The 24,824-nt window shown below is 46.8% G+C and overlaps 1 long non-coding RNA gene across 1 annotated transcript; it reads left to right on the top strand.

Moving 5' to 3' along the window:
* Positions 1-17,397: 17,397 nt before the first annotated feature.
* On the top strand, positions 17,398-23,253 carry LOC138351225 (uncharacterized). Its single transcript, XR_011222375.1, has 3 exons — positions 17,398-17,910; positions 20,638-20,784; positions 22,969-23,253. It is a non-coding gene; the product is annotated as an uncharacterized lncRNA (long non-coding RNA).
* Positions 23,254-24,824: the final 1,571 nt, after the last annotated feature.

The following is a 24,824-nucleotide window of genomic DNA, read 5'->3' as shown; positions in this document are numbered from 1 at the left end:
ACGGTTCTAAAACGCCTTTTCCTCGAGCACTTTTCTTCTCACTCCCGCTCCGTTTCTGTCTTCACCGATGGGTCTAAGTCAGCGGACGGTGTTGGCTACTCTGTTGTTTTTCCTGATCGCACTTATGTGTCGCTTGCCTCCGGAGACTAGCATCTTTACAGCGGAACTTTATGCTATTCTCTATGCTCTTCGTCTCCTACTTTCTCGTTGTCAGTCTTCCTTTGTAGTTGTTGTTGACTCTCGTAGTGCCCTCATGGCTCTCGGGTCCTTTAATCCAGTTCATCCAGTGGTTGTCGAGATCCAGCATTGGCTGTTTCTCGTTCACAGTAAATTTAAGTCGGTTGAGTTTTGTTGGGTTCCCAGCCATATTGGTGTGTCTTTAAATGAGCGTGCGGATGCTGCCGCCAAGGAAGCTGTCCGCTCTTGTCCCATCTCTCGTAAGGGCATTCCGTATTCCGACTTTTACCCAGTTATCCATTCCTCAGTCCTTACCCATTGGCAGGCTTCTTGGTTGTCTGTTACTGGTAACAAGCTACGTACTCTTAAATGTTGTGTTTCCTCGTGGCAGTCCTCCTTCCACCGTAACCGGCGGTGGGAAACAGCTCTGGCGAGGTTGCGTATTGGCCATACTCGCTTAACCCATGGTCACTTGATGGAGCGCCGCCCTGCTCCTTATTGTCCTAGTTGCATTGTCCCTCTTACGGTCGTGCATGTCCTTCTTGAATGTCCTGACTTCCAGGACGAGCGTATGTCTTGCTTTCCGACCGCCCCTCGCGGTCACCTGTCCCTAGATAGAATTCTTGGTGACTCGGATACTTTTGATATCGTTCGCCTTATGCGTTTTTGTTCTCGTATTGGCATCCTTGGTGATATTTAGCGCCCTCTGATTATTTTGCGTCTTTGATGGTGCTACATAGCCTTACCGGTTTGGTGCCTTCTTTTGATAATTGATAATTACTTACTTACTTACTTATAAGTCTCCACGGGCACTCCATTAATAGTAGAGTTAACATGAAGAGAATGGGGAATAAGAACCCTTGTTTTATCAACAGAGATTATGAGGCTACATTCTACAACTTTCTTGGAGAATGCATCAAGTAACACTTGTAACCTTGGTTTACTGTGTGCCATAATGCAAATATCAGCATAACATATAACAGTTTCATTAGGTTGAACAGGTATGTCATGGATAGGTTTGTGCATAAGTATACTGAAGAGCATTGGGCTTAGGACACCACCTTGAGGTGTGCCTAGTTCGAATGCATCTGTTCTTGTACTTTTAACTCCTTTAAATAGGACACTAGCACGCCTGTTGGATAGGTAGCTCTTTATCTAACTCAGAAGATTACCTTTGATTTCAAATTCAGCAAGTTGCTGTAATATTATTTCGCCATTCGCTACATCGAAAGCTGACTGTAGGTCAATAAAGGCTGCCTGTGTCCCATCCTGGGAGTTTACAAAATATTCAGCAAAGCATGTTTGTGTGCTACACTTGGGCATAAACCCATATAGGTTAGGGGCCAGTTTTTCTTTGACCTGAAAAATGACACGATTGAGAACAATTCTCTCCAAGACTTTACACATGCAAGATGTAAGGGAAATGGGTTTGAATTTTTGAGAGTTAGTTTTAGGAATTGGTATTATGAGACTGTGTCCATTTCCTTGGCAAGATACCTTGTGAGAGACTCCCCCCTCCCCGCTCAGCTCGTTGTCGCTGTGTGGGGGCTTAGTGGGCGGCTGCCGGAGTGTGATGCTCCTTGGGACAGTCCTCTGTCCTTTTCTAGCCTTGTGCTCCTGCTGCCGTCCTCTCCAATTCTGCTGGGCATCTTTTCCTTTTCCTTCTGTTTCGTTTTTCTCCCCCCTCTTCTCCTATCTGCTTGCCGTTTCCTACCGACCTTTTGCTCGTTCTGGTTCTTCCCTTGGACTTCTTCTATTTTGACGCCCGGGTGCTTGAGGAGGCATACTCATGCACCCGTAGAACTGCAGTACCCGACGTCGAGAGCGAGGGGAACCTTTTATTGTCAATCCCCACTTCGTCACTGAACCCGATCTCGACGGACTGTCGGTTTCTTAAGGTGGCGTTTGTGGGGCGTATACTCGCGACGCACCCCTAGGAGGCCCCGACAAGATCGGCGATAGCTTCTTGTTGGGTGTCCTGCCTCTAATTGTGGCTCCATGGTGGGTGTGGGGGCACATTCGTGAGTGAATTCTTTCTTTCGTCAAGATGATTACCCCTGCTTCGGCTTCTTCTGGTTTACCTTCTCAGGCTCGTGGGGTGGGCGACCAAGCCCCCGAGTCGGTCCGTATTGGAAGACCGGGCTCTGTAGCCTCCGCTGCATTGGGCCCCGACCTTGCTCCTCCTTTGGCCTCTCTGACTCCTTCCTCTGGCTCCCCTCCCTCCTCTGTGGTTGGGTCGAGCCCCAAGCCCCCAGTGGTGACTACCTCGTCCCCTGGCGCGGCTCCTTCTCTAGTTGTAACTACTGCGCCTTTTAACCCCTCTCTCTCTGGGGGTTCTCACGGCCGCCCTCGCTCGATTCCTTCCAGTTCTGCTACCTATCAAGCCTTGTTTGGTCCCGCTTCGTGGGCCAAATATTTTGATCTCCTCCCTCTTGATTCTGCGCCTCCTGACGATTTCTCCCTCCATCGACATCTCATTGATTCCGTGGATGCCTCCATTACTTTCAACCCCACTCGTCTCGGTACACGTGTCGTTGCTGCTCCTTCTCAGGATGCTGCTTCCCGCTTGGCTGCCTTATCCTGCCTTGGCGAGACCCCCGTTCGGGTCTCGAAGAACGTTCAGTTGAATGCCAGTGTTGGCACTATTTTGCTCCCGCCCCATGTTGCGACCGGTGTTCGGGACCTGCGCGACTGCCACGACGATATTCGACATATCCTCGCTGCCCAGGGCCACTCTATTCTCCAGGTGGACACGTTTACTCGTCCCCCTCGTGGTAGTCGCCGTCAACCCCTCCGGGTTGTGAAGATTACCTTTGATGGTAGGACCCTTCCACCCTCTGTCATTCTTGCTGGTGCCAGGTGCTCTGTCCAGGAGTACATTCCTTCTCCTCGGCTCTGCAACAAGTGCTGGAGGTTTGGGCATGGTGCCCTCCGCTGCTCCGGGACTGTCTCTCTCTGTCCTTTGTGTGGTGGCGAAGGTCACTCTAAGTCGGAGTGCGCTTCTCCCCAGGCTCGTTGCCTCAACTGCGGTGAGGCCCATCCTACCTTCTCCCGTGCGTGTGTCCATTACAAGCTTGAGGCAGCCTTCCTCAACTTGCAGCACCGGGAGCGTTTATCTTTTCCTGAGGCGAGGCGCCAGGTTCGCCGGCTCCCGCCTTATGCTAATATCTCTTATGCTCGCGTGTTGCGCTCTTCCTCTCCTCGTCCTTCCCGCCTTCCTCAGACTCACAACCGTTTCCGGGCCTTGGACCCTGATGCGCCCACTGCCCCCTCCTCTGTCCCTTTGGGTTCTCTCCCGAAGGATCCTCCTCCTGGTCCTCTGTCTGGGGTTCCCCTTCCTTCTACCCGGTCTGTCGTGTCTTCTGTGTCTTCTTCCTCGTCCCCCTCCGATCCTCCTTCCCATCCTCTTCCTCCATCTATCGGCTCTCCCCGCCGCCTGTCGGTGCGGGCGGATGTCCATCGCTCTCCTAACGGCCGTCGTGTGTGCTCTCGTTCGGCTTCTCCTGTTGAGACACTGGAATCCGTTGCCCGGTACGTAGTTGCTGGGACACCGGTCTCTTTAAGTCAGAAGCGTAAGCCTGGCTCCTCTCCTTCCTCTTCCCCGGCGGGTAAGAAGGCTTCGCTTTCTTCCTCAGCTCCTCTTTCTGGCTCTGTTGCTCCTTCCCCTCCCGTTTCAGTGCTTGCGCCCCCTGTTCCTGCTATGGAGGTTTCTTTGGCTCCTGCTTCCCTTTCGGTTGCTGCTCTTGCTGGGGTGCGCTCCTCTCTTTCTACTCCCCCTCTTCCTGCTGCTGTCCTTGACTGCTCCTCTCCGTTGTCTCCTCCTCCTCCTCCTCCTCCGGACCCTGCCCGCCCACCTCTGATCTGTTCTCCCGTTTCCTTCCCTCCGTCTTTGCTCAGTTTACCCATGCCCCCTAACCCTGACTTTGCTGACCCTGATCCCGACCCTGATATTCTTTAACGTGCTCTGTTGGTCTTTCGCCTTTGTTTCTTCCTTGTTCTCTGTTTTTGTCCTTTCTCTTCTCGTCGTTGTCCATTCTTCAATGGAACGTTCGAGGTTATTACGCCAATTTCCTCGAACTCCAACTTCTGGTTTCGCGGTTTTCGCCCCTTTGTGTCTGTCTCCAGGAGCCAATGCTTGGTGCTCGTCCTGGTCGTTTTCGTGGCTATTCCTTTCTCTCCCCCCCCCCAGCCATTGCTGGGGCTTCTAATTCTTCTGCTCTCTTGATTCGGGCTGATGTTCCCTTTGTTCCTTTACTTTTTCCTTCGCCTCTCCATTGTTCTGCTGCTCGTATCTTTGTGGGGAAATGGTACACAGTTTGTTCCATTTATCTCCCCCGAGTGTCCCGCTCTCTCTTCCTGATTTGAAACACCTCCTAGACTCCTTGCCGGAGCCTGTGCTCCTGCTGGGTGAATTCAATTGTCGTCATTCTCTTTGGGGTGACGTTCTGACGAATACCCGGGGTCGCCTCCTTGAGCCGTTTCTCCTCTCTTCTTCCCTGTCTCTTCTGAATTCTGGTGAGCCCACTCATTTGGACTCTCGAACTCGCACCCTTTCTTGTCTTGATCTTTCTCTCTGCTCTTCTTCTCTTTACTTAGATTTCACGTGGCAGGTTCTTGATGACCTCCATGGAAGTGATCATTTCCCCATCCTTGTTTCCTTTTTCTCTTTTCGCCCTTCCCTCTCTTTCCCTAGGTGGCAGTTTGCTAAGGCGGACTGGACCCTATTTTCCCTCAGTGCTACTCTCTCTGACCTCTCCCTTCTGCCCCTCTCTCGCGCTCTCCTCCTTTTTCATGACACTGTCTTCGACACTGCCCTCCGCTCTATTCCTCGCTCTTCCTCTCGGGGTCCACGGAAGTGCGTTCCCTGGTGGAATGCGGACTGTGCTCGGGCTGTCCGCTGTAAGCGTGCAGCCTGGAAGAAGCACCGCCGTAGGCAGACGACCGATTCTTTTCTTTTCTTTCGGAAAGCGAGTGCGGTGGCCCGTAGGGCCATCCGTACGGCTAAACGTGAATGTTGGACATCTTATGTCTCGACAATTACGTCCGAAACCCCTCTGGCCCAGATCTGGAAGCGTATCCGCAAGATAGCGGGTAAGTTCGTTCCCGATGTTTCACCGGTCCTTCACCTCCATGATACTCTTGTGGCGGACCCGTTGCAGGTCGCTTCCGAACTGGGTTCCCACTTTTCTTCTGTTAGCTCTGGTCTTCATCTTCCCCAATCTTTCCTTCTTCGTAAACCTGTCCTTGAGTCTCGTCCTTTAGATTTCTGCACTCATCTTCAGCTTCCCTATAATGATCCCTTCTCTCTCTCTGAACTTCGTTCTGCCCTGGCCCTCTGCGGTTCTACGGCGGCGGGCTCCGATGGTATTCATTATGAGATGCTTCGCCATCTCCCTCCGAGCACGTCTCAGTATTTACTGAGTCTGTATAATCGGATCTGGGAGTCGTCGTCAGTCCCTGAGGACTGGCTCGATGCCGTTGTCCTCCCTGTTCGCAAACCGGGGTCTCTGGGTACTTCCCCTAAGGACTTTCGCCCTATTGCTCTCACAAGTTGTGTCTGCAAACTCTTTGAACGTATGGTTAACGTTCGTCTGATGTGGTTCCTGGAACACCATCACCTCCTCTCCCCTTCTCAATTTGGTTTCCGCAAGTGCCGCAGCACGACAGATGTCCTGGTGAACTTGGAGGTCTATATTCGTACTGCTTTTGCTGCGAAGACCTCCGTTGTTGCCGTCCTTTTTGACCTAGAAAAGGCTTACGACACCACTTGGCGTTATCATATCCTATCTCAACTTCATTCTTTTGGCCTTCGTGGTCATCTCACTCTCTTTCTCCGCAGCTTCCTCTCTCGTCGTTCCTTTCGGGTGCGCCTTGGTACCGCTCTGTCTCCCTCTTTTCAGCAATACGAAGGTGTGCCCCAGGGTAGTGTTCTGAGCACTACTCTTTTTCTGGTTGCCCTCAATGGTCTTCTTTCCTCTCTTCCTTCTGGTGTCTTCTCCGCTCTCTATGTCGATGATCTTACCCTTTGTTGTCAGGGTGATGATTCGCCTCTCCTTCAACGCCGGCTTCAACTTGCAATTGATGCCGTGTCGTCTTGGGCCACAGGTCATGGCTTCAAGTTCTCTACTTCTAAGACTTGCGCCATGACTTTTACGCGGAAACTGGTTGTTCTTCGTCCCTCTTTGTCACTTTATGGTCATCCCCTTGAATACAAAGATTCCGCGAAGCTTTTGGGGTTATTCCTTGACACTCGTTTGTCTTGGTCTCCCCATATCTCTTACCTCCGTGTTGAGTGCTCTAAGGCCCTTACCCTCCTTCGGGTCTTGTCCCATACTTCTTGGGGGGCAGATAGGCGCACTCTCCTTGCTTTACATTCCTCTCTCGTCCTGTCTAAGCTCGATTATGGTTGCCCTGCTTACTCGTCTGCTTCTCCTTCTAATCTTCGCCGTCTTGATGCTTTGCACCATACTGGGTTGCGCCTCAGTTCTGGTGCCTTTCGTTCGACTCCCGTCCTTAGCTTGTATGTTGACACTGGCTTCCTGTCTCTCCAGGACCGCCGTGATCGCTACTGTCTTCGCTATCTTGCGCGGTCCTTGCAACATCCTTCCTCTCGCCTCTGTCGTGCTTTAACTTTTACCCCTCCTGCGGTTCCTGTTCCTCTTCACCACCTCCCTCTTTCTGTCCGGTTATCTCGCCTACAGGATTCTCTTTCCGTTCGTATTTCTGATGTTTCTCCTCGTGTTGTTCCTTCTTTGCCCCCGTGGAGGGTCCCTCTTCCGCGGTTTTGTACATCCTTGACTCGTATCACTAAAGCTTTTACCCCTCCTACGGTTCTAAAACGCCTTTTCCTCGAGCACTTTTCTTCTCACTCCCGCTCCGTTTCTGTCTTCACCGATGGGTCTAAGTCGGCGGACGGTGTTGGCTACTCTGTTGTTTTTCCTGATCGCACTTATATGTGTCGCTTGCCTCCGGAGACTAGCATCTTTACAGCGGAACTTTATGCTATTCTCTATGCTCTTCGTCTCCTGCTTTCTCGTTGTCAGTCTTCCTTTGTGGTTGTTGTTGACTCTCGTAGTGCCCTCATGGCTCTCGGGTGCTTTAATCCAGTTCATCCAGTAGTTGTCGAGATCCAGCATTGGCTGTTTCTCGTTCACAGTAAATTTAAGTCGGTTGAGTTTTGTTGGGTTCCCAGCCATATTGGCGTGTCTTTAAATGAGCGTGCGGATGCTGCCGCTAAGGAAGCTGTCCGCTCTTGTCCCATCTCTCGTAAAGGCATTCCGTATTCCGACTTTTACCCGGTTATCCATTCCTCAGTCCTTACCCGGTGGCAGGCTTCTTGGTTGTCTGTTACTGGTAACAAGCTACGTACTCTTTAAATGTTGTGTTTCCTCGTGGCCGTCCTCCTTCCACCGTAACCGGCGGTGGGAAACAGCTCTGGCGAGGTTGCGTATTGGCCATACTCGCTTAACCCATGGTCACTTGATGGAGCGCCGCCCTGCTCCTTATTGTCCTAGTTGCATTGTCCCTCTTACGGTCGTGCATGTCCTTCTTGAATGTCCTGACTTCCAGGACGAGCGTGTGTCTTGCTTTCCGACCGCCCCTCGCGGTCACCTGTCCCTCGATAGAATTCTTGGTGACTCGGATACTTTTGATATCGTTCGCCTTATGCGTTTTTGTTCTCGTATTGGCATCCTTGGTGATATTTAGCGCCCTCTGATTATTTTGCGTATTTGATGGTGCTACATAGCCTTCCCGGTTTGGTGCCTTCTTTTGATAATTACTTACTTACTTGTGAGAGACTCATTTGATAGAGGTGAAGCAGAGGGTGGCTAGGGACATCATTCAGTAAGTTCAAGGTGTTATAAGTTATACCATCCTCACCAGGGGCAGTTTGTTTAGGTTTTCCTAATGCTGATGTTAATTCAAAGGACGGTCAGCAAACTGATCTGTTAAATCTGGTGAGGAGCATGCTATTTCAATATTAAAGTTTCTGTTAATGTTGGTATGATTTAAATGCTGCTGTATATCTGGGGGCAAGGAAGAAATTTGTGAGACACTAGACCATTGAGCTAGGAGCATGTCAGCATATTCTGCAGGAATATGATGAAGCTGGACTGGGGCTGATGGTTTGGTAATGTTTTTAATTTTGTTCCACATTTCCGATAATGTTGTAGTTCTATTGATACCGTATAGGAATTGTTCCCAATATGTGTCCTTAAATTGACCCTTAAGCTCGTGAAAATCTCTGTTGGCATTAAGGAATGCAAGTAAAATGTCAGCTGTTTTGTCTCGATTATAACAGTCAGCAGCTGAAGCACTTTAGCTCGCTCTGCAATAATAATAGGATCCTCTGTCCATGAGGAAGAACGAGTGTTCTTTTTTTCCCTAGATTTAACCCAGGTATCATAATAACTGGTAATGATACTGATAAAATCATTGTAAAAGTAGTCCACTGATACTGGTGTATACCCAGTGTACCACTTATGTTACATAAGCCTTAAAATGCTGTTTAAGATTGTCTGGAATGTTAATTTTAACTCTTGGATGAGAATTGGACCTAATATCCGCCACATTGTATTCACAATATATTGCAAAATGATCACTTACTAGTTCTGGGATGAGCTTAACGTTGACGTTGCTATCTGCTAGGCTGTACCCAATCACATAATCCAGCCTACCTCCCAATATATGGGTCTGTTTATCAGTATCATACATAGTAATATTATGATCAGTAAGTAAGTAAATATCAAAAGAAGGCACCAAACCGGGAAGGCTATGTAGCACCATCAAATGTGCGAAATAATCAGAGGGCGCTAAATATCACCAAGGATGCCAATACGAGAACAAAAACGCATAAGACAAACGATATAAAAAGCATCCGAGTCACCAAGAATTCTATTGAGGGACAGGTGACCGCGAGGGGTGGTCGGAAAGCAAGATACACGCTCGTCCTGGAAGTAGGACATTCAAGAAGGACATGCACGACCGTAAGAGGGACAATGCAATTAGGACAATAAGGAGCAGGGCGGCGCTCCATCAAGTGACCAAGGGTTAAGCGAGTATGGCCAATACACAACCTCGCCAGAGCCGTTTCCCATCGCCGGTTACGGTGGTAGGAGGACGGCCACGAGGAAACACAACATTTAAGAGTACGTAGTTTGTTACCAGTAACAGACGACCAAGAAGCCTGCCAACGGGTAAGGATGGAGGAATGGATAACCGGGTAAAAGTCGGAATAAGGAATACCTTTACGAGATGGGACAAGAGCGGACAGCTTCCTTAGCGGCATCATCCGCTCGCTCATTTAAAGACACACCAATATGGCTTGGAACCCAACAAAACTCAACCAACTTAAATTTACTGTGAACAAGAAACAGCCAATGCTGGATCTCGACAACTACTGGATGAACCGGATTAAAGGACCCGAGAGCCATGAGGGCACTACGAGAGTCAACAAAGGAAGACTGACAACGAGAAAGCAGGAGACGAAGAGCATAGAGAATAGCATAAAGCTCCCCTGTGAAGATGCTAGTCTCCGGAGGTAAGCGACACATATAAGTGCAATAAGGAAAAACAACAGAGTAGCCAACACCGTCTGCAGACTTAGACCTATCGGTGAAGACAGAAACGGAGCGGGAGTAAGAAGAAAAGTGCTCAAGGAAAAGGCGTTTTAGAAGCGTAGGAGGGGTAAAAGCTTTAGTGATGCGGGTCAAGGATGTACAAAACTGCGGAAGGGGGGACTCTCCACGGGGGCAAAGAAGGAACAACACGAGGAGAAACATCAGAAATACGAACGGAAAGAGAATCCTGTAGGCGAGATAACCGGACAGAAAGAGGGAGGTGGTGAAGAGGAACAGGAACCGCAGGAGGGGTAAAAGTTAAAGTACGGCTTAGGCGAGAGGAAGGATGTTGTAAGGACCTCGCAAGATAGCGAAGACAGTAGCGATCACGGCGGTTCTGGAGAGACAGGAAGCCAGTGTCAACATACAAGCTAAGGACGAGAATCGAACGAAAGGCACCAGAACTGAGGCGCAACCCAGTATGGTGCAAAGCATCAAGACGGCGAAGAGTAGAAGGAGAAGCAGACGAGTAAGCAGGGCACCCATAATCGAGCTTAGACAGGACGAGAGAGGAATGTAAAGCAAGGAGAGTGCGCCTATCTGCTCCCCACGAAGTATGGGACAATACCCGAAGGAGGGTAAGGTCCTTAGAGCACTCAAAACGGAGGTAAGAGATATGGGGAGACCAAGACAAACGAGTGTCAAGGAATAACCCCAAAAGCTTCGCGGAATCTTTGTACTTAGGGGATGACCATAAAGTGACAAAGAGGGACGAAGAACGACCTGTTTCCGAGTAAAAGTCATGGCACAAGTCTTAGTAGTAGAGAACTTGAAGCCATGATCGGTGGCCCAAGACGACACGGCATCAATCGCAAGTTGAAGCCAGCGCTGAAGGAGAGGCGAATCATCACCCTGACAGCAAAGGGTAAGATCATCGACATAGAGAACGGAGAAGACACCTGAAGGAAGAGAGGAAAGAAGACCATTGAGGGCAACCAGAAAAAGAGTAGTGCTGAGAACACTACCCTGGGGCACACCTTCGTATTGCTGAAAAGAGGCAGAGAGAGCGGTATCAAGCCGCACCTGAAAGGAACGACGAGAGAGGAAGCTGCGGAGAAAGAGAAGGAGATGACCACGAAGGCCAAAAGAATGTAGCTGGGATAGAATATGATATCGCCAAGTCGTGTCGTAAGCCTTTTCCAGGTCAAAAAGGACGGCAACAACGGAGGTCTTCGCAGCAAAAGCAGTACGAATATAGACCTCCAAGATCACCAGGACATCTGTCGTGCTGCGGCATTTACGGAAACCAAATTGAGAAGGGGAGAGGTGATGGTGTTCCAGGAACCACATCAGACGAACGTTAACCATACGTTCAAAGAGTTTGCAGACACAACTTTTGAGGGCAATAGGGCGAAAGTCCTTAGGGGAAGTACCCAGAGACCCCGGTTTGCAAACAGGGAGGACAACGGCATTGAGCCAGTCCTCAGGGACTGACGACAACTCCCAGATCCGATTATACAGACTCAGTAAATACTGAGATGTGCATGGAGGGAGATGCCGAAACATCTCATAATGAATACCATCGGAGCCCACCGCAGCAGAACCGCAGAGGGCCAGGGCAGAACGAAGTTCAGAGAGAGAGAAGGGATCGTTATAGGGAAGTCGAAGATGAGTGCAGAAATCTAAAGGACGAGACTCAAGGACAGGTTTACGAAGAAGGAAAGATTGGGGAAGATGAAGACCAGAGCTAACAGAAGAAAAGTGGGAACCCAGTTCGGTAGCGACCTGCAATGGGTCCGCCACAAGAGTATCATGGAGGTGAAGGACCGGTGAAACATCGGGAACGAACTTACCCGCTATCTTGCGGATATGCTTCCAGATCTGTGGCATAGGATTTTCGGACGTAAAGGTGGAGACATAAGATGCCCAACATTCACGTTTAGCCGTACGGATGGCCCTACGGGCCACCACACTCGCCTTCCGAAAGAAAAGAAGAGAATCGGCCGTCTGTCGACGGCGGTGTCTCTTACAGGCTGCACGCTTACAACGGACAGCCCGAGCACAGTCTGCATTCCACTAGGGAACGCACTTCCATGGACCCCGAGAGGAAGAGCGAGGAATATAGCGGAGGGCAGCGTCGAAGACAGTGTCATGGAAAAGGAGGAGAGAGCAAGGGAGAAGCAAAAGGGAGAGGTCAGAGAGAGTAGCACTGAGGGTAAAGAGGTTCCAGTCCGCTTTTGCAAACTGCCACCTAGGGAAGGAGAGGGAAGGGCAAAAAGAGAATAAGGTAACAAGGATGGGGAAATGGTCACTGCCATGGAGGTCATCAAGAACCTGCTACGTGAAATCTAAGTAAAGAGAAGACGAGCAAAGAGAAAGATCAAGACAGGAAATGGTGCGAGTCCGAGAGTTCAAATGCGTGGGCTCACCAGAATTCAGAAGAGACAGGGAAGAAGAGAGGATAAACGGCTCAAGTAGGCGACCCCGGGTGTTCGTCAGAACATCACCCCAAAGGAAATGACGACAATTGAAATCACCCAGCAGGAGCACAGGCTCTGGCAAGGAGTCCAGTAAGAGTTTCAGATCAGGAAGAGAAAGCGGGACACTCGGGAGGAGATAAATGGAACAAACAGTGTACCATTTCCCCACAAAGATACGAGCAGCAAAACAATGGAGAGGCGAAGGAAAAAGTAAAGGGACAAAGGGAACATCAGAGCGAATCAAGAGAGCAGAAGAGTTAGGAGCCCCAGCAAAAGCTGGGGGGGGGGGGAGAGAAAGGAATAGCCACGAAAGCGACCAGGACGAGCACCAAGCATCGGCTCCTGGAGACAGACACAATGGGGTGAAAATCGCGAAATCAAAAGTTGGAGTTCAAGGAAATTGGCGTAATAACCTCGAACGTTCCATTGAAGAATAGACACAGACGAGAAGAAAAAGGACAACAACAGAGAACAAGGAAGAAACAAAGGCGAAAGAGCAACATAGCACGTTAAAGAAGATCAGGGTCAGGAAAGTCAGGGTTAGGGGGCATGGGTAAACTGAGCAAAGACGGAGGGAAGGAAGCGGGAGAACAGACCAGAGGCGGACGAGCGGGGTCCGGAGGAGGAAGAGGAGGTGGCAACCGAGAGGAGTAGTCAAGAACAGCAGCAGGAAGAGGGGGAGTAGAAGGAGGGAAGCGCACCTCAGCAAGGGCAACAACCGAGAGGGAAGAGAGGGCCAAAGAAACCTCCATAGCAGGAACAGGGGGTACAACCACCAAAATGGGAGGGGAAGGGGCGATAGAATCAGAAGTAGGGGCCGAGGAAGAAAGCGAAGCCATCTTACCCGCCGTGGAGGAGGAAGGAGAGGAGCCAGGCTTACGCTTCTGACTTAAAGAGACAGGTGTCAAAGCAACTACGTACTGGGCAACGGATTCTAGCGTCTCAACAGGAGAAGCTGAAAGAGAGCACACATGACGGCCGGTAGGAGAGCGATGGACATCAGCCCACACTGACAGGTGGTGGGGAGAGTCAATAGATGGAGAAGGATTGGAAGGAGGATTGGAGAGAGACGAGGAAGAAGACACAGGAGACATGACAGACCGGGCAGAAAGAAGGGGAACCCCAGACAGAGGACCAGGAGGGGGACCCTTCGGGATAGAACGCAAAGGAACACAGGAGGGGGCAGTGGGCGTATCAGGGTCCAAGGCCCAGAAACGGTTGTGGGTTTGATGAAGGTGAAAAGGACGAGGAGAGAAAGAGTGCAACACGCGAGCATAAGAGACTTTAGCATAAGGTGGGAGCCGGCAAACCTTGCACCTCGCCTCAGGAAAAGATAAACGCTCCCGGTGCTTCAAGTTGAGGACGGCTGCCTCAAGCTTGTAATGGATACAGGCACGGGAGAAGGTAGGTGGGCCTCACCACAGTTGAGGCAGCGAGCCTGGGGAAAAGGGCACTCCGACTTAGAGTGACCTTTGCCCCCACACAAAGGACAGAAAGAGACAGTCCCAGAGCAGTGGAGAGCACCATGCCCAAGCCTCCAGCACTTGTTACAAAGCCTAGGAGAAGGAATGTACTCCAGGACAGAGCACCTGGCACCAGCAAGAATGACAGAGGATAGAAGGGTCCTACCATCAAAGGTAATCTTCACAACCCGAAGGGGTTAACGGCGACGACCACGAGGGGGACGAGTAAACGAGTCTACCTGGAGGACAGAATGGCCTTGGGCATCAAGGATATGCTAAATATCATCGTGGCAGTCCTGCAAATTCCGAACACCGGTCCCAACATGGGGCGGGAGGAGGAGAATAGTGCCAACACTGGCATTCAACCGAGCGTTCTTTGAGACCTGAACAGGGATCTCGCCAAGGCAGGATAAGGCAGCCAAGCGGGAAGCTGCATCCTGAGAAGGAGCAGCAACGACACCTGATACGCATCAGTATGGGAAGGAATCGAGCGAGTGCGGCCATGGCGCGGACGGCATTGAGAACCGCCCAGAGAGAGAGGGGTTAAAAGGCGCAGTAGTCACAACAAGAGACTTAGCCGCACCAGGGGACGAAGTGGTCACCACTGGGGGCTTGAGGCTCGACCCAACCACAGTGGCGGGAGGGGAGCTGGGGGAAGAATTCAGGATGGTCAAAGGAGGAGCATGGTCGGGGCCCAATGCAGCGGGGGCTACAGAGCCCGGTCTTCCAATACAGGCCGACTCGGGGGCTGGGTCGCCCACCCCACGAGCCTGAGAGGGTACAACAGAAACATTCCAGGACACCCAACAAGAAGCTATCGCCGATCATGCCGGGGCCCCCTAGGGGTGCGTCGTGAGTATACGCCCCACAAACGCCACCTTAAGAACCGTCAGTCGATCGAGTACGGGTTCAGCGACGAAAGGAGGATTGACAATAAAAGGTTTCCCTCGCTCAAGACGTTGGGTACTACAGTTCTACGGGTGCAAGTGTATGCCTCCTCAAGCACCCGGGCGTCAAAATAGAAGAAGGCCAAAGGAATAACCAAAACAAGCAAAGGTCGGCAGGAAACGACAAGCAGATAGGAGAAGAGGGGTTAAAAAAACGAATCATAAGGAAAAGAAAAAGCGATCCGGCACAATTAGAGAAGACAGCAGCAGGAGTGTAAGGCCACAAAAGTTCAAAGGACTGTCCCACGGAGCATCACACTCCGGCAGCCGTCCACCAAGCCCCCTCACGGCGCCAACGGGCCGGATGGGAAGGGGGTAATGATCAGTAAGGTATTTCAAGAAGACCCTTCCATTATTGTTACACTGAACATCACCAAGAGCAGTGTGACGAACATTAAAGTCACCCATACATAACATAGCTGTGTTACCTGTAGGTTTCGGTAGCAGGTCTGCATTAAGTACACTACATCGTCCATATGTGTTATACAGTAGGAAATGGCTATTTGCAGTTTGTAATTTCAATTTTTGATAATGTATACCATCACTCCTGTGATTTTCTAATTAATTTACAGATTAATCCACTCCTATTATACGTGAGTAAACCAGTTCCAATATCGTTGTTGTATGCTATATACCTAGGTATCCTGGGTGGGACCTTCTTGATAGTTCTGGACGTATATGGTTAATGTAAATAGATCACATCCACTTCTCTCATTTTAGCATACAAGATTACGTCATTTATCCGAAGATAAACACTTCGAATGTTCCAAGAAAGAAACTTAATTGTTTTTGTTTGATGAGCCATGGTTAAGTATCAAGGGAATTAAGGTAACATTTAAGCTCGTTAAACACTTGGAAAACATAAGCAACTTTGTCCCGTGTGTCCTGAGTAATATCATTTTTGCATACGATGCGTTTAACCAGAGTAGCAGTTGGTGTTCTCTTAAACTCTTTATCTGTAACCAACTCAAGGGTTTTATTATGATCTAGTGGGGGTGTCAGTGATGGATCAATGACAACTCTAACACCATTCCCCACGGAGATTTGACACTCATGTTCCGAAGAGATAGGTGGAGTAGCCTCAACAGCTGCAACATTATCACTCGCATCACTACTGGTGCTGGGAGAATTTATTTGATCACTATCGCTAGCATCATTCACTTCACCACTATCACCGGGCAGATTCGTCTCTAATGTTTGTATTTTAATTTCCAATTCAGTAATTTTCTTTTTTAACCAGTCAACTTCTATATCTTTGCTTGTTTGCTTTAGTCCGTCGATGGTTGGAAACTGCTTACTAGAGGTGACATCAAGAGCTTCCTGCTGGGTGCCTCCTGCAGCTGGACCAGACGCCACTGGCTTCCTGCTCGTGTTAGTGAGGGCGGGGCGTCGAGGGCAGCCACGATGCCAAACATCTACGCCTTCAAGCAAACACCTGGGACACCTCCGGACCGGAGGAGAGGCTTCCTCCCCGTCCTCAAGGGTAGGGGGGTCCCTGTGAGGACACTGCCTTGTATCGTGTTGTTGAGCACAGAGCCCACACACAGGGTCATGTCGACAGTACGTAGAGATATGATGAGTACCGTGGCACTTATAACAAACAACAGGGGGGGGATTCCCAAGATCTGATAGGACTTGATGGGATGAAATGTCCAAAGAAGGTGTAATGTTCAGGGGGAGGGTCACTGCCATTCCAAACAATGATAATCCTGTTGAGAGGTTGACCATCCTTATGTATCCGTATTGCCTTGTAGACTCCTTCAAGGTTATAAGCTCTCTGAGGATACTCTTTGGAAAAACTGGTAACAAGATATTCCTTATTTTTTTAGGGCGATGGATGATGTCTTCTGTGGTGAAAACAATATGGCCAATCTTACCTTCAACCAGTTGAGTGATGATATCTTCTTGCATACGTGACACAAAGATGTAAGGGGATGTTGGTCTAGGTCGAACTATAGCGAGGAATGTTTTGGAGAACCTATTAGAAAGTTGTTCAAACCATGTCAGTTTATCGTTGGTTGAAGTTCCAGGTGGGAATGCCAGGCGCACATAGTCAGCGTGGGGAGCAATAGGAGGCTTGGGGGTACTCTTTTGGGAGCAGAAGCTAAACTGACAGGGACTTAGTATGTTGAATTTTACGAGATAGGAGTAGAACTATTTGTAAATAATTTTTTCAAATATTTTTGATAATATGGGTAGATTTGATATTAATCTGTAATTGTTTATGTCTGCCGGATTGCTTCCTCTATGAACTGGCGTTACTCTAGTTTTTTTTTTATGATATCAGGGAAGGTATGACACTCTTAGAGATTTTTTGAACAGCAAAGTTATGGGTGGTGCATGGGCATGGAAGGCTGTTACGGCCACTATGGGTCGCAACCGGGTTCTTTGAGGGTAGAACCAAAATGATAGTATCAGACCCCAAGTCGGTAGTACGCTTTCAAGAAAGTGGCTATGTAGTACATAAAAAAAGGAAGGGATAAACAAAACACTGTTCCTTTCGTCTATGTATTAAATATCTTTCCACCACCGTTAAGTATATATATGTACACCGTCACCATAAATAATATATAAAGAACAGATAGGCTATTTCTACACCTATGTACAATCCTTTCACTCAGGATATCAAACGTGTTCACGAGTTCATCAATCCCCCAGTATTTCTTCACTGTCCAATAGCGTATCCAACCTTATTGGGAAGAACACCGGCGAGTTCACCTGTACGTGGGCCAGCCCACTGACAGTGTCATGAGGTGCCTGTACCCCCACGACCGCTCTCCAGCTACTCGCTGGCAGAGTACCTCAGCCACACACTGAGCGGGGTCACAAACCAATACAGGGGTAGCGATCCCCTGGCAGCAGTCTCTAGCGACCAGCTCGCAGCACTACTCAACAGGCGCCTCCCTGTCGTCAGTCTCTTCCCTAAGCCAGTCTTAAAGGTACGCCGATCCTTTTCAACACTTAAGCACTAGCAGCTACCACACTGCTTCATCGGCGGCGGCTTACTTGGTCGTTTCCAGGACCTTGTAGGGAGACTGTGGCCTGCCCAAGATGAACTGCCGTCTCCAGTACCGCTGCCCCCAGATGTCATTTCTGTGGACACACAAACGTCATCAATGACCTAGCCGGTACTGGCGAAGCTACGAAATACCACTAACCCACTGGCGAGTTGACATTGTGCTCCACCACCAGATGGCATTGTCCATATTACGTACGATTCTCAGGCAGTTCGGGTGCAGACTCGTAGATGGCACTGGAACTGCCACTCTACCCCCTGACAAGGGTAATGCGTCCGTAACAAAGGCACTTCTGTATACCATGGATGGTATTTCACTAATGTTCCCAGCTTTGGTTTTTAGTGAGTGAATGATGGACACAACATCTGTAGGGCTGATCGGTGAGAGGAGAAGAGAGTTTGGGTAGCTGCCTGAAAGATATGTGGTAACATGTGTCTGAGCGTGTGGAAATTTTCTGGCACGGTTAGCACCAACCGGTTGAAACAAGCTATTAAATTCAGCTGCCGTTTCTAGATCTGTTGTAGGTGTTTAACCATCCTTGGAGATTTTAAACTGGTTATGTGAATGTTGTTTAGATCGTAGGATGTTAGAGATGGCTCTCCATGTGCTTTTCATGTTGGCTTTTGCTTCTTTAAATCTATTATCATAATAGGAAAGTTTTGCTTTTCTTATTATACTGGTAAGCACTGACGAATACCTCTTACCTACGTCTTTTGCAACTAGGCCAATCCTAAGTTTTTTTCATATTCATGTTTCTTGTCGATTGCTTTGAGTATGTCATTTGTGAGTCAAGAATTGTTTAATCTTTTGTCAGTTACTTGCTTGGTGAGGAGAGGACAATGAGTGCTGTAAAGGCTTAGAATTTTGGTAAGAAAGAAGTTAGTTCATGAATTTATATCCTGATTGTTATTAAATTCAGATTCCCAGTTTATATTGTGGAGTGCATTTGTGAGATTGCCTAATGCTGCTTTACTGTGTATCCTAAAGGTAAGTTTCTTGTTAGTTGGTGGTGTTATGTCCATGTTTGCTACAAGGAAGGTAGGATAGTGATCAGTTGGTCTGTCAGTGATAATACCAGATGCAAGGGGAGCTGTTATGTTAGTCCATAAATGATCCAAGGTAGTAGCGGATGTTTGAGTGATTCGGGTGGGCCTGGTGATTGTGGGGATTAGCAAATTAGTTCATCTGGGGGTTTTACTACGACGAATATGTCATCTACATAACGGCAGTATACAATTGGTTTTTGCCTACTATTGAAGACGCTTTCTTCGATAGTTCCTATGTAAAAATTAACAAATAACACTCCTAGGGGCGAGCCCATTGCTAATCCGTCTATTTATCGATACATGTTACCATGAAAGGAGAGAACTGATGAAAGGAGCTCCCTTTGTACATGCCTCGAGAATACTCGTTAAGTGTAGCTCGGGTATGTCTGAGTTCGGGGGTGCTCTCGTTTCTATATACTCTGTACAGAATCATTTCTATGGTGGTGTCGACTGGGACGTTGGTATATAGGGATTTGAAATTCAATGAAGCAATAACTCCTTCGGGCAGTGTAGTTTTGATTATTTCAAGGAAATCTGCTGATGATTGTAGACTATAGTTGCTAGGAGTATATAGAATTCGGAATTCGTTTAGTCTTTTTGCCAAGTCGTAGGTTGGAGTTGGTATTTGGCTTATTAATGGGCATAGTGGGTTACCCGGTTTATGTGTCTTTACATTGACATAGGCGTATCCTAAGTCATAGTCGCCTTGGAGTTTACCATAATGAACACTACTTCTCTTTGCGTTGATTGCAGTAATAGTTTTGTTCACTTTGCGTTTAAGGTCTTCCACAGGGTTCCTCGTGATTCGTTGAAATTTAATGTCATCGCTGAGGATGTCGCTGATTTTATTCGTATATTCTCGAGGAGGAATCAACACATATACTGCTGTCTTGTCGGCCTTTCTTATTCTTACACCTTCCAGGTTTTTTAGTTTTTTTGCTACATCTTGGAGTTGTGAGGTTAGGATTGTTGATAAGGATGTTCCTTGTTTTTTCCCCGCCTAGGTTAGTAGTTCAGCCTGAAGTGTCAGTGGTTATGACTTTTTTTATATTTTAACTTGTGGATGTCGTCCAGAAGTATTTCGATTTCAATACGTTTTTGATGCTTTTTTGGTTTTGATAAAAAATGACAGTTTAGACCAAGATTTATGAGGTCTTGTTGGTCCTGAGGTCATTTAGACCTGATTCAAGAGGTCTTGTTCTTCACCGGATCAGGAAGTTGAAAAATTAACTCTCCAAAGTTCATTTTCACTTTTTATTGGATCTGATGCCTAGTGATGCTTTTCATAAGATCACTTCTCATATTTTAAAAGACAGATTCTACCTTGATTGATTGATAAAGATTAAGCCTCCCAAAAGGTGGCACTGGCATGAATAGCCCGTAAGTGGAGGCCCTTTGGAGCCATTTACAGTACCAATAGCTGATACTGGAGATCTGTGGATGAATTGGAGCTTCATGGTCGCTCGCAGTTTATGGCCTCCAGGACGCATGGTCGCCATGATAGGAGTTGTTGATAAGTGGGTACCTGTAGTTATGTTCAGGGACACTGGAGCGTTGCTATCTTTCATTGCTTCTCATACGTTGTCTCAGGTCAAGATAATTGACCTGTAAGAGGTAATGCTTATACAGGGTATAGCAGGAGTAGTTCAACGTGTTCCACTTATGCAAGTGTTCATTAAGTCCTCCTATAGGCCTAGTTTGCGTACTGTAGGTGTGTGTAATACTTTGCCAATACTTGGAGTCGACATCATCCTAGGCCCTTTAAATCGGACCAAGTCAGGTCATGTTTATTTGCTAACCCTTAAATGTACCACTACATGATTCCCGGAAGCGTATCCTGTACGTAATATAAGAACTAAGACAGTCATTCATCACCTAATTTTTTTTTTTACCTTGTTTGAACTACCTCGTGTGATCCAGTCGGATAATGGTAGCAACTTTTTTCAGCTGAGTTACAACAATTTTGTCGAAGGAACAATATTAAACACCAGCGTTCCAGTACGAACCACCCCAGAGTCGAGATGTCCTGGAAAGGTTTCACCAAACACTGAAGCAGATGTTGCGGACTGTTGGTGAAGACTCTGGACGAAATTGGTATGAGAACTTACCTTTGTATTATTTGCAGCTCGAAATGGTTTACAGCATTCTTTGGGGTGTTCTTCCTCTCAATTAATTTTCAGTCATCCAGTGAGAGGTCCAATCCAGTTGCTGCGTGAGAGACTGATGTGAAACATTTCGCTCACTGAAGGAAGTCGTCTGCTGAGTGAGATCCAGTCCCATTTGAAGAAATATCAAGACGTGGCGAGTGAACATCTCAAGGAGTCACAACTCAATATGACGCAATACCATGACAAGAAGTTCAGGGTGAAGTTGATATGTTTCTAGCCAGGTGATCTTGCTTTTGTTTTAAAATCCAGAGTGGAAACTGCCCTGGAACATCATTTTGAATGGTAATTCGAAGTCATGTCCAGCCGTTCTGAGTTGACTTATAAAGTTAGAAGTTTGAAGGACGAATCTTAAGACTTAAGTAGTGCACATAAACAGGTTAAAAGCTTTGCAGGGTACCAGGCCAGTGTCATGTGTTGAACAAGAGGCAGAGACACACCTGCGAATAGCCTAAATGTTGATGTATCTAATCCTACACTTTGTTGTTCTAACTTTGTGGAGGTGTTGGGACACTTGGATGAAGAGAAAAAGTGAGAATTGAAAGCCTTACTAACTAAATATAGTTAGTAAGCTTGGGAAAGTGCCTACCCAGACCAATATCATTAGCCATGATATTCAGCTCACAGACACCACCTCTATTCGTATGCATCCATATAGAATATCACCAGGGAAGAGAACTATTATCAGGAGGGAAGTGGAGTTCCTCCTTGAGCATGGTTTAATTAAGCCTAGTCAAAGTTCCTATTGCTAGCCTTGCTTTTAATTCCTAAACCGGATGGGAAGTGGCGCCTGTGAACTGCCTACAGGCGATTGAATAAGGTAACTGTTGTGGATACTTTTCCCTTACCCTTGCTTGAAGACTGTAATGACCAGCTTGGTCACTGTCAATTTATATCGAAACTCGATTTGTCACAAGGTAATCATCAAGTGCCTTGACAGATCGAGCTAGTGAAGTGTCAGCCTTTGTTACACTTGACGGTTCGTATCAGTATAAAATAATGCCTTTTAGTCTTAAGAATGCGCCAGCAACCTTCCAGAGGTTAATGAATTTGCTATTGCAGGACATTCCCAATTGTCGTGCTTACCTAGACGACATTATTTTGTTCAGTGATTCTTGGCAAAACCATCAACAGGGGTTGAAATTGTTGTTTGCCACGTTGAAGACTGCTGATCTTACTGTCAACCCTCAGAAATGCAATTTTGTCAAGGGTACAATTGTCTATCTAGGGCACGACGAAGTTGGTCAAGGTAGGATGATGTCTTTACAGGATAAAATTAGTGTTATTGTTAACTGCCCTATCTTGACCAACAAGAAACAGGTACAGCGCTCCATGGGGATTAGTGCCTACTACCGTAGGTACTGTAGGAGCTCTTCTATGGTAGCTTCACCTCTGACTGATTTATTACAGCAGAAGCGTAAGTTTAAGTGGACTACCCTGTGTCAAAAAGCCTTTGATGGTTTAAAAAGTATTTTGTCTTCATCTCCAGTTCTCGGTAGTCCTGAGTTTGGTAAGCCTTTTGTACTGTATATAGATGCTTCTGATTTGGGGGTTGCTGCCGTCCTACTCTAAGTTGGAATTGATGGTGTAGAGTATCCGGTATACAATTTTTCGAGAAAATTTAATAGTAGAGAGAAGAATTACTTCGCTGTTGAGAAAGAGGCTCATGCACTTGTCTTGGCATGTAAAAATTCGATATATATTTACAAGGAAATAAGGTAGACGTATATGCTAATCATAATTCTTTAATATTCATTGACAAAATGAAGTTGCATAATCAGAAGATTTTAAGATGGTCGTTGTTTTTGCAGGAATTTAATCTCTACATCCATCATATTGCTGGTAAATTAAATGTCTTAGCTTATGCATTATCCAGGTGTTTCCCTGAGGAAAACCTGAGTTTGAGAAACCATCGTAAAACTTCTTGATTGTATTTGCTTGTATATTGCTATAGACTTGTAGCTCATATAAACTTGATGAAGTATTATATCTGTATTGTATATTCTGTATTATACATGCTATAGTATTGATGTTATATTATTATTGATTGCACTAAATGTTGTGCAGCTAAATATTTTGACTTGTATATATGATACATGATCTTATTTTGCAGTTCATGCTGTAAGGATGTGTACACCTGTGCCACTGTGTGCCCATCTCTTGCGATGGAGGGATGTTATGACCCCAGATACACCAAGTATCATTGGTGTATGATGTGTTCATACCATAGTATAGAATAAGGCAGAATTGCCCAAAGAAATGTTTCATGAAATATGATTATAGTTATCTATTTTAAAATTCTATGCATTGCTGTATATAATATATTGAATGTATTGTGTCATGTACTATGTATACATTGATATGCCAGATGTATTAGGCCAGTATACATATGTATTATTATGATATATCAATTTCCTTGATTTCCAATGTAATAGCCTAGTGTTACTTTGCATTGATTGTTCTTATTACTTGATTTACGTATAATGTCAGAACATGTATAGAGGCAATGTTGTTGCTAGGTTGCATATATTATACCAGTATAAATATGTGTGAGGATGTATATGAGCTTGACCGGTAAAGTTTTTAGAATCCTCCCTTCACACCCCTCCTCCCCCATTGGGTACTGGTCGGGTCACTGTTGCCATGTCTCGTCGATATGAACTCTTTGTTGAATTATTCACACATAAATATCTTATGCTATTGTGTGTAGCCGAATGCTTTAATACTTTAATGAGCTATTTACTGTACAATATTCTATTAGTTATATGTATATTTAAGGAATTATAGCTTGTAAATGTCTTGTTCTGAGTTGGAGATATTTGAAAGAGTAGCGGCGGAAAGTTTGCCGAGTTGGCTAAAGTGTCTCCCGGGGCTCTGCCGAACCGCCAATTCAATTCAATTTCTTTCTTTATTATGCACCCCATACCCATCCCGTGGGCGGTGGTGTAAAGGATTACAGAGGCACATAATCGGTTCAGGAACTGAACCCTCTAGTTCGTTTAGCTAAGCAAATAACAATATTTGACGCTAGTTACAAAATTATCAATGTTGTATACACATGTACACACCCTCATACATATATGTACATATATATATATACGTATACACATATACATACACATACATATCTAATCACCCACACAATTACACACATCAATAATCTTTGTGTCACAAGTGACATTACAAGAGGCTCACAACAGTCACTATACAAGGCACTTTACATCTATAGTGAGTCACACAGTTACTAGTCTTGCTGCACACCCACCCAACTGGGCGGCAGCTTTACAGTCATGTGCATGCATTACCCACAGTAAGCAAATTTTGGATACTTCACTAAAATTTCGGGCAGCACATCATTATGAATGAAGTACTTACACATTTCTTGGACACTATTGATGGTGTTATCTCTAAATTCCGCAATTTTTTCACATTCCATTATATAATGACGCAAAATATGCGAATAGTTCTGCTGACAGAGTTTAAATTTAGTCAAATCTACATCAGCAGATGTTACAAACTCCCAGAGGTACTTGTAGCCGAGCCTAAGCCTAGCAGTGGTAACATCTAGAAGTCTGCTAACATTATTGGATGACCCATAGACGTGCGGTTCTTCATGCATAATAGAATGATGATAGATGGAGTAACTGGCGTGAATTTCATTTTGCCTCAAGTCTCCGAAATTTAGTTGATGTTCCTGGGATATTGCTGCCCTCAGGCTGCTCAAAGGCAGTCCAAGTTGGTAATCAATTCCCTCTTTACGAGCAAAAGTCTTGGCTAGCTCATCAGTTCTATCATGCATTCGGAGACCAATATGGGAAGGAATCCACAGGAGACAAACTCTGACTCCATCATTGACTATTTCACTATATCTGTGTCTAGCTTCAGAGATAAGCACGTCACAGTTATGCCTTGGGGAGCTGAGGGCAGTCAAGGATGACAAGGAGTCACTTACAATTAGCGTGTCAACTT

The sequence above is a fragment of the Procambarus clarkii genome, chromosome 49 (genome assembly GCF_040958095.1).
Source record: "Procambarus clarkii isolate CNS0578487 chromosome 49, FALCON_Pclarkii_2.0, whole genome shotgun sequence".
Classification (NCBI taxonomy): Eukaryota; Metazoa; Arthropoda; class Malacostraca; order Decapoda; family Cambaridae; genus Procambarus; species Procambarus clarkii.
The sequence above is the reverse complement of the archived record's forward strand: the minus strand, read 5'-3'. Positions and strand labels throughout refer to the sequence as shown.